This window comes from Pistacia vera, unplaced genomic scaffold, assembly GCF_008641045.1.
Source record: "Pistacia vera cultivar Batoury unplaced genomic scaffold, PisVer_v2 Contig1180, whole genome shotgun sequence".
NCBI classification, from domain to species: Eukaryota; Viridiplantae; Streptophyta; class Magnoliopsida; order Sapindales; family Anacardiaceae; genus Pistacia; species Pistacia vera.
Window position 1 is genome coordinate 260,402 of NW_022195227.1, and position 13,516 is coordinate 273,917.

A 13,516-nucleotide genomic window follows, 5' to 3' on the forward strand; every position below is an offset into this window, starting at 1 on the left:
TATAGTGTTGACTCATTTCCATTGTCCATTGGGTTAATCTACCTGATGCCTCAAGCTTTTGCATTATCTTCCTCAATAGAAAGTTTGTCAGCACATGAATAGAGTGCTCCTAGAAATAGGGCTGCAGCTTCCTAGTGGTGATGACAAAGGCATAGGCGAGCTTCTCCATCTCAGGGTACTTGTCTCCGCGTTAAGCAACCTCTTACTCACATAGTACACCAGCTTCTGCACTCCCCATTCTTCGTGTACCAAAGCTGCGCTGATCACGAACTTGGACACTGATAAATATAATAACAATGGCTCACCTTATACGGGCTTTGATAACAGAGGAGGTTGTCCTAGATGTTTCTTCAATTCCTTGAAAGTTTTCTCACACTTCTTGATCCATTTTAAACCCTTTTTCCCCTTCAAAGTCTCAAAAAATGGTAAGCATCTATCTGTGGCTTGGGAAACAAACTTGCTAAGTCCAGCCACACACCCTGTCAAACTCTATACTTGTCTTATGCTGGTCTAGCTTTTCATGTCTAAGAGAGCTTAAATCTTCTTTGGGTTGGCTTTAACACCTCGCTGATTTACCAAGAACCCTAGGAACTTTCCCAAGCTTACTCCGAAAGCACACTTTAGAGGGTTGAGTTTCATTATGTATTTTCTAAGGATGTTAAACATTTCCCCTAACTGCTCAATATAGCTTTCGGAGCCTTTGATTTGACGAGCATGTCGTCAATGTACATCTCCATTGTTTTGCCAATTTGGTTTCCAAACATCTTGTACACCAAGCGCTAGTAGGTCACCCAAACATTCTTCAAGCCAAACGGCATAACCCTATAACAATAAATACCCTGGTTAGTAATAAAGGAGGTGTGTTTTTCATCGAGCTGATACATTGGGATCTGGTCGTATCCCAAGTATGCATCCATGAAGCTAAGTAATGTGTTCCCAACTGTCGCATATACTAACTGGTCAATCTGGGGCAGCAAAAAGCTATCTTTGGGACAGGCTTTATTCAAGTCTGTGAATTCGACGCAAGTCCACCACTTTCCATTAGACTTCTTCACCCAGACTAGGTTGGTAAGCCAATCTGAGTACTTCACTTCTCTATTGAAGTTGACGTTCAGGAGTTTGTCAACTTCATCTTTGAGCGTCTTAGAGCACTCTGCATCCATAGATCTTCTCTTTTGTCTGATTGGCTAAGCTATTAGATTAATGTTCAATATGTGGCACATTACCTCAAGACTGATCCTCACCATATTAGCATGCACACATGTGAATACGTCAAGGTTTTTCTTCGGAAACCCTACCAGAATATCGACCATTTCTTTGCTAAAACTACTACCGACATTCAGTATGCGAGTTGGGTCTTCCACGTTGACAGATATTTCTCACAGCTCTTCTGTTGGGCCCATTACGGGCTCTTCCCTATAGATGCAAGGATCTATGGTATCCTCGAGAGGTTTGGAGTGGTATTCAAATTCTCTAATGACCATTGTCCTCAGGAGTGGTCATTTTAGTACAGCATTAATGGCCTAGTTGTAACTTTCTCGAGATTCTTTTCTGTAACTTCTAATTATCGCGGCCCCCTTGGGAGTCGGGAACCTTATTGCTTGGCAGCGCACTGAAGTGACTACGTTCAAATCATTCAAGATCGGTCTTCCGATAATGATATTATATGTGGTCGGGAAGTCCACCACTAGGAACTCTACCATCACTGTCCTAATTTTAGGCTCTGCCCTTAGAGTCACGGGCAGGTTAATCGTTCCCTTGGGGACTTGGCTGTCTACGATGAATCCATAAAGCAGCGATTGACACGCCCTCAAGTCTCTCTTCGTGAACCTCATTTCTCGAAAATCTTCTAAGAATATGATGTTCGTTGCACTTCCATTATCAACCATCACTCTTAGTACCATAGCATTGCCAATCCTGGACGTGATTACAATCGCATCATGATTATGGCAAGGGGATTCTTCACATTCTTCGATTGTGAATCCTACCACCTCGCTCTCTTGTCTAGGCTGCTTAAACGGCTTCTGCTCATAGCTCATTACTCGAGGACTAAGTCTGTTCTGGCCTCTCGAGGATATTGCTCGCGAGAGCGCCTTGAGCTCCTTGCTATGTCGGGCCCTCCGTAGATCATGCCTACCAAGACATCATTGTTGGCGTTGGCCGGGGCTTGCTAGATCTGGTTATTCTGCTCGCCCGTGCCTTCGCGAGCTAGTACCTCCTTAACAAATTCTTTTAAATGGCCCTTTCGTATCAGGTCTTCGATGGCGTCCTTTAAAGCCCGACACTTGTTGGTATTATGCCTGATGTCTTGGTTGTATTAGCAATATTTCTGCCGATCTCTTCTGCCTAGAGCCCCCCTTATTCTTTCTAGAGCATGCAGTCTCTTAGCCTCATGGGAAACTTCATAAATGTGAGCTATGTCTTACATTAGGGAGGTGTATTTTGCATATTGCGGGAAAAGTTGCCCATCTTCGCGATTATCTGTTCTTTATCTCTTTTGGGACTTGTTCTGATCCTTGTCATTACGATCTTGGCCCCTCTGCTTGTCTATTGGGTGATCCTCTTGCTTGTATGAGGCTATTCTTGGCAAGCTTCTGGCTAGGGTGGCTAGCAAGCTTTCTACTTGCTGACGCTTGGCAGCCATTTGGTAAAACCTTGCTAAGCTCACATGGTCTTCATCACTTTAGTGCTCTTTCCACGGCTCTGTTTGCAGTCTGATGCTTGCAATTAGCAAAGTTTGGATCGACTCTTCAGGTGTATCTGCGACCTTTGCCTGTTCATTCTGGAACCTCATTAAATATGAGGTTAGTGTTTCGTGTCTCTCCTAATGAATGTTGCTCAAGTAGCTGAGCGGCATTGCAAACAGTTTACCTGCTTGGAACTGCTGCAAGTACATGAGGAGAATTGTTGCCAAGAACTGATGGAATTCACCTTGAGTCTTTTGTACCACCTCTTGGCACCCCCTGCCAGTGTGACCGTGAAGCAGCGGCATTTTACTAAGTCACAGACCCAGTGTAGCTCTATCAGGTCATTAAAAGTGTCAATATGATCTCTGAGATCTCCACTCCCATCGAACCTGCTTTCTGGCACCCTGAATCCTTGGGGGAGCGAGGCCTGGCAAACTTCCTTCGTAAAGGGAGAGTTCATTATCTCTTATGTCGCATTGTTCTAGCGGGCTTTTAGATCGTCAAACATTTTTTGTACTCGATCTAAGTCTTTGTTGTGATTGCCCTAGCTGACTCTGTTCAGCCTTACCTCGTGTAAGTGAGTTCGCAAATATATTGCTTGTGAGCCTCCTCTATTATGCACATTGATGTACGAGGTTAAGTCATGATGGCTAGGTTGGTAGGTGTTATCATGCTCGTCAATGCATTGCTCGTGATGTTGGTTATAAGCAGAACATCGGTCATTACCAGATTGACGCACATAACTCTTCTCACGAGCTTGCGAGGACTGAGCCTGTCTTGGGAGTGGGTTAAAACCGGCACGCTGATGTCAGGGGTATCGTCGGGTAGGTCGGGTATCTCTCTGGTGACCCTTATCTTTGTCTCCCTATATGGGCTACGACATCCTAGGGTTAGTTTGCCCGCGGGATTCTCTTTCTTGCATAGAATGTTCTTGATGATGCCAGAGCCATCAGCCGTGCCTCAGTGCCGACGAACTAGACTAGTCGCCAGCTAAAGGTCACCCCATCGGAGTGACGTCTGTGGAATGTGGTTAGTCAAGATCCTGAGGGACTGTTTGCCGATTCCTCAGCTCGGCCACATTCTATTGCACTACTTGTGCGACCATCGTTCTGATCATCTCCACCAATTGGCCATTCTCGGGATTTGACGTCCCTGCTCCTAGTTGGTTTGTGGCTTGCTGCACTAGTGGCATTGGCGGTCGACGTCCAATGACATCTTGATATACTTCTTGGTGGGTGGTTTCCACGTTGTTGTGGTTTCCTATGGTCGTTTTCGATCTTGTACGCACCATTGTGGGCCTGAAGTGATCGGGTTACTAGGATTGCTTGCCATAATTTCTGGGATTTTGGCAAAGGCCCTCCTTCTAGCGCCAAAAAGTTGATGCAAATACACCATCCAGAGTGATCCGATCGACCTTGGTGGGATCGGAACTTATGTGTGCATGATTACGAGTAACCAGTAATGAATAAACAATGAAATGATGTAAGAAAAATAACAAAGATATTTTTGAAGTGGTTCGGCGAGATAAACTCTTGAGTCTACGTCCGCTATTCATATATTAGTTGTGAGAGCTTACAATGATAGTCCGAGAATAATTTGCTAACCCCTTTCTCATCTTTGGAGGGGGTTTATGTACAGATTGTGTACAAAGGAAAGAGTAAAAATAAAGGGATTACAACCAAGTTTGAAATACAACTCCGACATTCTCGCGATTGAACGTTGTGATTGCATAAAGATTGTTATCGATCTGATCCTTCCTGAAATATCCAGGATCTGAAGTTATCTGTGAATTGGTTGAACAATTGCAAGGATTGGTCGCAACTAGCTTGTGCTAGGTCGAGCTATAACTCGACAAGCTTATGCTGGGTCGGACAATTGGAAGAGTCGAGCCGGTTCTGGATCGGGCTATAACCTTGCAATTCTCCGAGCTTGATGGAAAAATCACACACAACAATAATAAATATTTTCCTTTTTCGTTTTTAATATTTCTAACTCTAAATTTTTCTTTATTGCATAAATTGGTTATTTTTATTGCATTTCTCTTTAAAGCAAAAGTAGAATTATTTGTATTAAAATGGTTGAGAACATGAACCAAATAGTGGTAAATATCATTATCCATTTAGATAATTTAATTAATTATATAATCTTTTTAAATTACAAATAAATACGATAATTTTTTATTTTTTATTTTTGGAAGAATTCAACTTTAAAATATCTTTTTAACTATTAAAGAAGCTCGATAAAAGAGGATTTATGATCGGAAGATTGGTTATTGTATACGGGTAACATTAACTCTGGCAAAGGTAAGTAGACTGTAGACCCCATGTATTCACCAAAAGAAGTGCCAGTGAACCTGCGTTTCTCCTCGTACTCAGAAGAAGCTTCCCACTTCCCCATCTATTAGTTTAGAGACCAGTGATTCAAATTTCAAAGTAGACTCTTTGAACATGTGATTCATAAACACATATAATCATATTTAGTATGCAGGTTTTTCTCTTCTCTCTGTACCAACAAAATGGATGCTGAAATATTTTTCCTCCACCTTCTTTTCATAGCATCGGCGTCTGCAGGTGAAATTGTAAAAAAATTCTGATCCTCTAACAATTTATCTGTTTTTCCATAATGACTAATTAAAATAATCTTTATCTGAGGAGTAGTAAATTTATAAACTTGCTGCCAATCGTTCAACAGTTTCTCATCAAAACCAATCTAATTTCTGAAAATGATTTATTGAAAAACTGGATGTAAACAAAACTCTACCCTCTTCGGGGGATAAACTACTTCTGACTTTTAAAGAAGTCTAAAACTTCATTATAAACAAGATCCTTGGCATTTACAGCCCTAATGAAATCAAAGTGTCCGTAATCTTTTACAAACTGAGATTTGAGCTCCAAGATGAGACTTAAGAATATTAATTAAATACTGAACATCTTCACCATAAAAAATCGCATGAGGAAGGTCACATGGAAGGTTGGCCACATTATAAACAGGTGGTCTGAATGCTCTGTAACGCCTCAGATTATACGGCAGAAGCCCATCAAACTTCGCAATCACCTTAGTTCGAATAACTGCAATTTCATTTTAGCCCACAATTACATATAGTTCAAGCTTTTTTTAATTTTTTCAGCCAATATTAAGGTTATTTTTTGATGTTGATTGAGGCTCATTTTCCGGGTAGTTATTGATCGCTGGAGCATTGAGACAACAATTAAATACTGCAATTGGGAAAATTTTAGTGAAAACAATAGTTCACAGAAAGATCGTTGTTGCCCAAGAACAAACAATTAGAGCTCAGAAAATTACCGCTAAGTGATGTAACTAAATCATTGCAGTTAAGCCCAGGAAAAGAGCAAATTGACCTGAGAAAACTATCAACAGCAGGATCCCTGATATGATCAGAGAACCAAACCATTAAAATTATGAGCATTTTTATGTTAGGAACAAAGTTTATAAATATCTTAAAACTGATTCTTACCCTTTTGGGTTGAACTCTGCTATTCCAATCAACCCAACGGCCTGTTAAGAAAACGAAACATCAATTTTATTCGTGTTGTGTTGAAGTAATCATTGACAATGAAATTCTTATAAATCCACTGACCTCTCCGAGAAAAGTGTTAGCAGCAACATTGAGAAGAATAGATTGGATGCGGCTCATGTAAGCCATGGGGCTTAACAAGACTGCTGATTTTACCTTGTCCACCACTAACCCTTGATTGAAAGATGCCAAAGCAGTAAGAGTTCCCTGTTAAATTAGAAAGATGCCAAATCATGAAATTGCCAGATAATGGACACGCCATACAACTGGGTCAAGATGGGAAAATCAACCAGACTTTCATCGCTAATGGTGATAACATGAACTATTTACTTACATTCATACTGGTTCCAGGAGGTGAGAATTGTTCAGCTAATGCTGATGCACTAGTGTTTGGACCTGAGTCACTTCACAGTGAAGGAGTCTTCTCTTTGAAGCAACATTATGGAAAGGAGAGCTGGGAGAGCTATGCTCTCTATTTGGGTAGATGGGATCAGGCTGAGCCTATTGATCTTGTGATTCTAAGCCTAACTAACCAATCTGATGCCAATTCAATATGTTGGCCAGTGATTGATATGCCGCTTCTCAAAACCGTCAAAACGTTTGTTAAAGCCATTGGTAAGCGTATTTCTAACACTAACTTTTAATAAATTTAATTTTAAGTGTGGACAGAATAAAGGAGTCTGACAGTGAAGATCATTTCAGAACCTTCCCGGAAATTTAAGTAGATTAACTTATTTACTTATGAATTCAATTGTAAACCATATATGCATGACATTCTGCAAAATAAATTCCATTTCTCACATACTAAAGTCTTGCTCTCAATTATGATTTAGATACACGGACAACGTCTTGCTGAATGGAGGTTTTGAAGCTGGGCCAGATTGCCTGCGTGATTCTATTGAAGGAATTTTGCTTGAATCAGAACGAAATTCTGATCAGTCTGCATTACTATATGGGACTGTGATAGGAACTGTCAAATACATCAACTCCATGCATTTCTTTGTCCACAAAGGCAATGCTACAATTGAGCTTGTCTCAGGAGTTTCAACTGGCATACAAATAGACGTAATGCTCACTGAGGGATCTTCATACTATTAGGATTTTACAGTGGGAGAAGCAAGAGATGGATGCGAGGGAAAGCTCATAGTGAGGGTTCAAGCAGGACCAGCTGTCCAAAATATTACCCTTTACAGTGGGAGACGCCAGAGATGGATGCGACAGAAAGCTTATGATAAGGGTTCAAGCAGGACAAGTTGTCCGAAATATTACCCTTCAAAGTTCAGGTACAGGATCAGCCTTCAAGTACTCAGTGCCTTTCAAAGCAGGTTCCGGTCCAAATCCAATCAGTTTTCTCAGTGGTAGCACAAACCAAACGAAAGATGGTGTGTTTTGTGGCCCTATAATTGATGAAGTAGTCTTGCGTGCCTCCCATGGGCCGAAACTACAACTGAAGTTGGAGATTTTAATTTATGTTTTAGTTCTGGCCGTAGTTCTGTGATTAAGAAATGATGGTATTACGCTTTTGTAAGTCCCAAGTTTAGTAGCCTCCTGTAAGCTCATTTATTTAATACATCCGAAAACAGGAAATTTTCTCTTTTGCTCCTCCAAAGAAGTAAACAGAGCTGAACTCGTAAATAAGTTGTATAATACCGCACAAAATGGTGAGCCAGATGCTTGAAACACCATTCTAAAATACAGAAACCTTGAAAATAATACTGCAACCGGAGCTAGATGCTAGGGTCCAGACTGGAACGTATATGTGTAGTTGATCCTCCCTTCTCTGCTCCTTTTCGATGATAATTTGAAAAGTGAAAAGATCAAATATGCAAGACAAAGAGAAAACCTGATAAAGCACCCCAAAAAAATTCAATCAAAAGGAAAGCAGTATATATAGTTTGCATGCATCGAATATAGGGGCAGGAATACGGTAAAATTCTGATTCGTATCTAACCATGTAACTAAAACGTAATCATATTGTTTCAGATTTTGACCATCTCCAGCACAATACTAAACATTTTGTACAGGATTCATCTGTACTGCACGTTTCAGGAAAGTCATGTAATCTTGACTTCTTGACCATTCATCAATTTCACGGGCACGTAAAACAGGCAGGGGATGTGAGAGTTGCCTTGTATTCAGACAGTAAATGACTGCAAGTTAATGAGTAAATATACAATCCACTGCAAGTTGATGAGTAAATATACAATTCAAGCACTATAAGAGTAAGACCTATAACTGACATACCGAGTTATGCAGCAACCTGCAAGCATAAAAGTAATGCCTTCACTATAAAAAGTGGATGCAAACAAATGGGTGGATAAAACGTACATATGGCTCTCTTGTCTTCAGTATAAAAACACCTTTACCATATTGGATTAATGCCATGATAAAAGAATATAGTGTGTTTGTACAATGTAATGATCCAATGAAGCCATTACAAAGACTCTTATAATCAATCGTCTGGGAGCTCAGTTAACTTGTTTGAATTCAGAGTTTACACACCCCTTTCAGTATTCCGAATATGCTCAACATTATTTTAATAACCTCAACTAAAGAAAAGTAAAAGAGCACAAACACCAACCGGGTACAGTATACTCTCCAAGGGTGAGAATATTGGAAAAAGTGAGCCAAACACCTTGGTCGCATTTCAGATGACCCGACTCATGTGCCAACACAGCCTATTCTGTAAGTCAAACGGAAAAAAAGTCAGTAGCAATCCTCATCTGAAAGCCAAAATATATATAAAGAAATAATTATATGTCTGTTCGACTATATATCTACATATGGGTATATTTGAAAAGACAAGGACAAACAGAAAAAATGAGAGTCATAGCAGATATAGTCAGAATTCAACTTCCCCAATTAATTTCTGTGAGCCTTGTCTGAGAACAAAGGAACAAACATCAAAGATGCTACAAGGAAATGAATAACAACAAGAGAATTCAATAATTATATGCAAGATTGTTACAAAGAGACAAGGAAAGACCTGTAACTCCTTTTGTGTTACAAGCTCCACAAGGCTAGTATGTATAACAACAAATGGCTTTTTACCACTTTTAGCTAATGTATAAACATTTGGAACTGGACTCTGGCGGACATACAGATCAGGAGCCTCAATGTTCAATATTTCAGCAGCCTCAGTCATTACCTGATGAAGCTCAGGAATCTGATGCAATGTTGATTATAATAACTATGCCATAAACAGCCTGGAAAATGCTAGTAAACCAGCAGAGCAGACCAATACCTTTGTTTGCTTTCCTTCAGTGCCGATTCTTCACAAAGAATATGTTGCTTACTGTTTATTTAAAACATTGAACCTATCTGCTATCCACTATACCAATATCCTATTACCAAAACACAAAAACTACTGCTCTAAATATCAAACAGACCTAAACAAATTAAGGAGAAGGAATAATAAGTCAATATTAACAAATGTTGGAACAACAATGACAACTAAATCATCACAGCAATCGTTTCTCAACAGACAAACTTGAGCTTCAGCCAACTAAGTTATAGGATACCAAGGCTTTCAGAGATCTAAGAATGAGATGAAATGAAAACATGTCTCTCAAAAAGGCGCCGATTTTGTTTGGTTTTTTCGTTGAGTCTTGAGTGGGGAAAAAAATTAGGATTTGGGATTAGGGTTAAGCAAAAAAATGATGGGATTATTTTATTTGGTTTTTAAAACCGGATCGGATACGGATGTCCGATTTTTTGCACAGCCGGTCCAAAAAATCTGAATCTTCTAATATCTGATCCGATTTTTGGATAACTGATTTTTTTGGATCGGATCAGATCCAGACCAGATACCAGATATCGAATTATTTTGCACACCCCTATGGGCAACTACAGCTGTCCACACATGAAGTTGAGGCGACGTGCAATGACGGTTATGATTATGGCAGTCTGATGGTTGATCAACCTTTGTGGATGATTGACACATGGCCACGTCCAAGGGCCAAATTGCTCAACGAATGAAAAGTCAAGATTTGATGTAGATTGATGGCTACGATCAAACCCTGCCCTTTCGTCTCCTATGCAAACCACTACAAAAGCAAGCGAACTCGTTAGAAAGCTTACAACCCTTGCAAAAATTCTCAAACGTTCTTGCTTACTCTGTCATTGCTTCTTCATCTTACAATGCATTTCTGACGAGTTTTTCCTATTCTCTTGTTCGATAAGGTTTCTTTTCCCTTCCTTTAGTTGCTTTCTTGATTTTGGGGTTGTGGGTGCATTACTGTGGCCACATTGGGTCTTTTAGGGTTTTTTGGGTTTTTATGTGTGTCTCCAACAGTCCTGGGTTTAAGAAGGGTTTATTGGGGCAGTTGTCGGAATCCCTGGCAGGTCGCGTGTCTGTTGTTCGACGCGAGCTATCGTAGGTGCCTGAACATGAAAGCAAAGTGTGGATAGGTCACCGAGTTTTTCGAGCTCTGGCACATGATTGCTTCTGTTTCAGTACCTAAAGGTGAGCTATAATGTCTTCGTCGAGCAGCCACATAACTAATTGCATGTTTGATTCCCCTGCGGGGCTCGATAGTCCTTGGGGGCATAATCCCCAAGGTTCCAAGGAGATCGTCTCATAAAGCTTAGACCTGATGTGACGTGCTCGCTGATCATGCTTCTATGGAGGTCGCTTAGTCAAGGAGATCTCTAGTTCACAGGCCACGGAAGGAATCGCAATCCTTGATTGATATTGAGGATCTTAGGCGCATAAAAGAGACTTATGCGCCTCAACTCAACTTGAGAGTTCCGAGAGGCTTCTCCCAGAAGAATCTCCCACAGGCTAGGTGGCGATCTCTAAGACCATCTGAGATGTGTGATGTCTATTCCCCCTTACCATTTCATCGACAAGTTTTGAGATAGTTCAACATACTCCTTCTCTAACTGTCCGCAAACTCATACGTCATAATCATAGGTTTGTACATAGCCAACCAAAAAGCCAAGTTGGGCGAGCCATCTGTTGAGAAGCTCATCCATTTGTATAGATTAAAGAAGGGTCAAGACCAGCATTACCTCTCCAAGGGAGGAAGGTACATTTCAACGGTCTGGTCGACGTTCCAAAGAAGGTCCCATATTGGGACCCTCAGTTTTTCTTTTATGAGGCTAGGGAGACCGACGTTTTTGCTTCAAAAGCTAGTAAGACTTCGACCCCAGTGTGTGCGAAGAGCGTTTCAAGCTCGTAGTCAAACTAACCAAACTTTTTGCTTTGCAGATAACGTTGAGCAGAATTTTCTCCCCGTGCGAGCTTACAGAGGCTTCAACGACCTTTCTAATAGGGAGCACAACGTCAATGAGATTATCTCGTCCTCACTTGAGGGCATACGACTTTTGGGAGGATAACGCCAATTTTGTTACCATTCTCGAAAAAGGTAAAAGTGTTCACTTGCTCGGGCCTTTTTTTTTTGTAGGTAGGTCGCTGAATTGCTTCTCCTCTTGTGGAAATGTGGGCCGAGAAATGGAAGCTTGAAGAAAAAGGCGGCAACTTCTAGGTTACCAAGAAACTATCGGTTGCTCCACAGAAAGAAGCAGCCCACTAATGTCGCTACACGAAGCGAAGTAGAGGCGATCTTGGGGAACCCAAGTGTGAAGAAGCCCGCGATTGCCTCTAAGGCAGTTGGCAAAAAAAAGGTGACCTTGAGCCCTAAAAGGGGCTGGCGAGGAAAACATCTGAGCCGCGATGGATGTTAGGGAAACAAAAAGCGCTTGAGCAACATGATGGCTTGATCAAGAAAAAATCGATTGAGCCTCAGGGGGCTCAGGAAAGCAAAAGGTTGTCGAGCCGAAGAGTGGCTTGGGCAAGGAGATTGCAAGACAGACTAACGGCTCGAAGAAGTCAACGGCCAAGGACTTGGCCAAGAAGAGTTCTGTTCCCACAGGCGAGAGCTGTGCTACTGTGGGGAGTAAATCAAGCTCGTTTCAGTAGGGAGGCAAAAAGATGGGTGAGTAGCTCGAGTTGCGATCGACAAATTAATTGATCAACTCCCTAATCATATCAGTATCGGGGCCAAGGGGACCAGGGATGACGACACCCGTGAACTTTTACGGGCATCAGGGATTCGTCTCTGTGATAATCGAGGATTGTGCTAGTTTTTTAAGCTTTAGGCCGAATTTTAGATACTTCTTAGTTTATTTATGCCTGAATGCTACTTAATTCCTTACATTTCGTATTTCAAGTTAAAATGGAATTTTGAGCGAATAAAGACAGATTTGGAGTTTCTGGACTCAGAAGCAAGCGGAGGGCAATTATGTAATTTCAGAATTCTTCAGGAAGCTTCGCCGTGGTGAAATGAGCCAGTCACGCACCAGATTCAGCTCCTTTGTCGCCGCGGCGAGATCCCTTCTTACCGCAGCGAAGTCTGCATTTTCCAGTTTTTGTAAAACGCACAGTTTTACTTTCTAGTGTTTTTTTAGGATTTGGGTGAGATATAAAAGAAAACTTAGTCTTTTTGCCAGGGTTTGTCTTCAAGTAGGGTTTGGAGCTATTACACTTTCGGAGATTCATTTTTTTGAGTGATTTGGATTAAACAAAGTATGAAGATTCGAGGTGAAACCAGTGGATTCGTCAATTGGGGAGATTCTTTCCTTTACTCTTGTTCCATGATGTTGAACTGGGATTTTCATTTCTTTTATTGAATTGTTGATTTAGCCATGAACAACTTTTGGGTTAGGGTTTTGATTGTAATTCGGAATTTCATGGGTTAAGTAATAGGTTGTTCTTCTTTTCATATGATTTTGCTTTGATTGTGTGATTACTCTGAATTACTGTTTATATGTGATGACATGATGGATTGAGAAATGAATCATGTTGGCTTCTGGGTAATCACCATGTAGATTGGATGCTAGAGATAGATTCAAGAACCAATGAAATCAATCTAGGATTCGTGTTTAATGAGCTTAGATTTATTAACCTTCAATTTGTTTGCGGAAGGTTAATAGGGAAGAGTATGAAAACTAGCCTGAGAAGGTATGTTTGACATTTAGAGAGTTCGATTTACAATAATGCATGTGATATGAATTTAGTTTAATTCTTATAAAGAACCATAGAGTCCGAATGAAGTCAAAATCCTACCCGTTTGTTTGAATTGATTTTATCCCCCTTTAAATCTTGCTTTCATAGTTTACTTTATTTTAGTAAATTTTGTTTTAGTTATAGGTTTTAAGCTCTTCTAATCCAAAAGAATTTGATTGCTTCAACTTGAAGCGGTAGAAAACTTAGTGGTTAGCAACATCCTCGTGGGAACGATACTCACTTATCACTCTATTACTTGTGCGACTAGTATACTGCACATTTGCA

At 40.6% G+C, this 13,516-nt stretch overlaps 1 pseudogene; it reads right to left on the minus strand.

Annotated features, from left to right (window-relative positions):
- Positions 1–5,810: 5,810 nt before the first annotated feature.
- The window catches only part of LOC116110212, a 29,038-nt pseudogene continuing 21,332 nt past the window's right edge, over positions 5,811–13,516 (minus strand).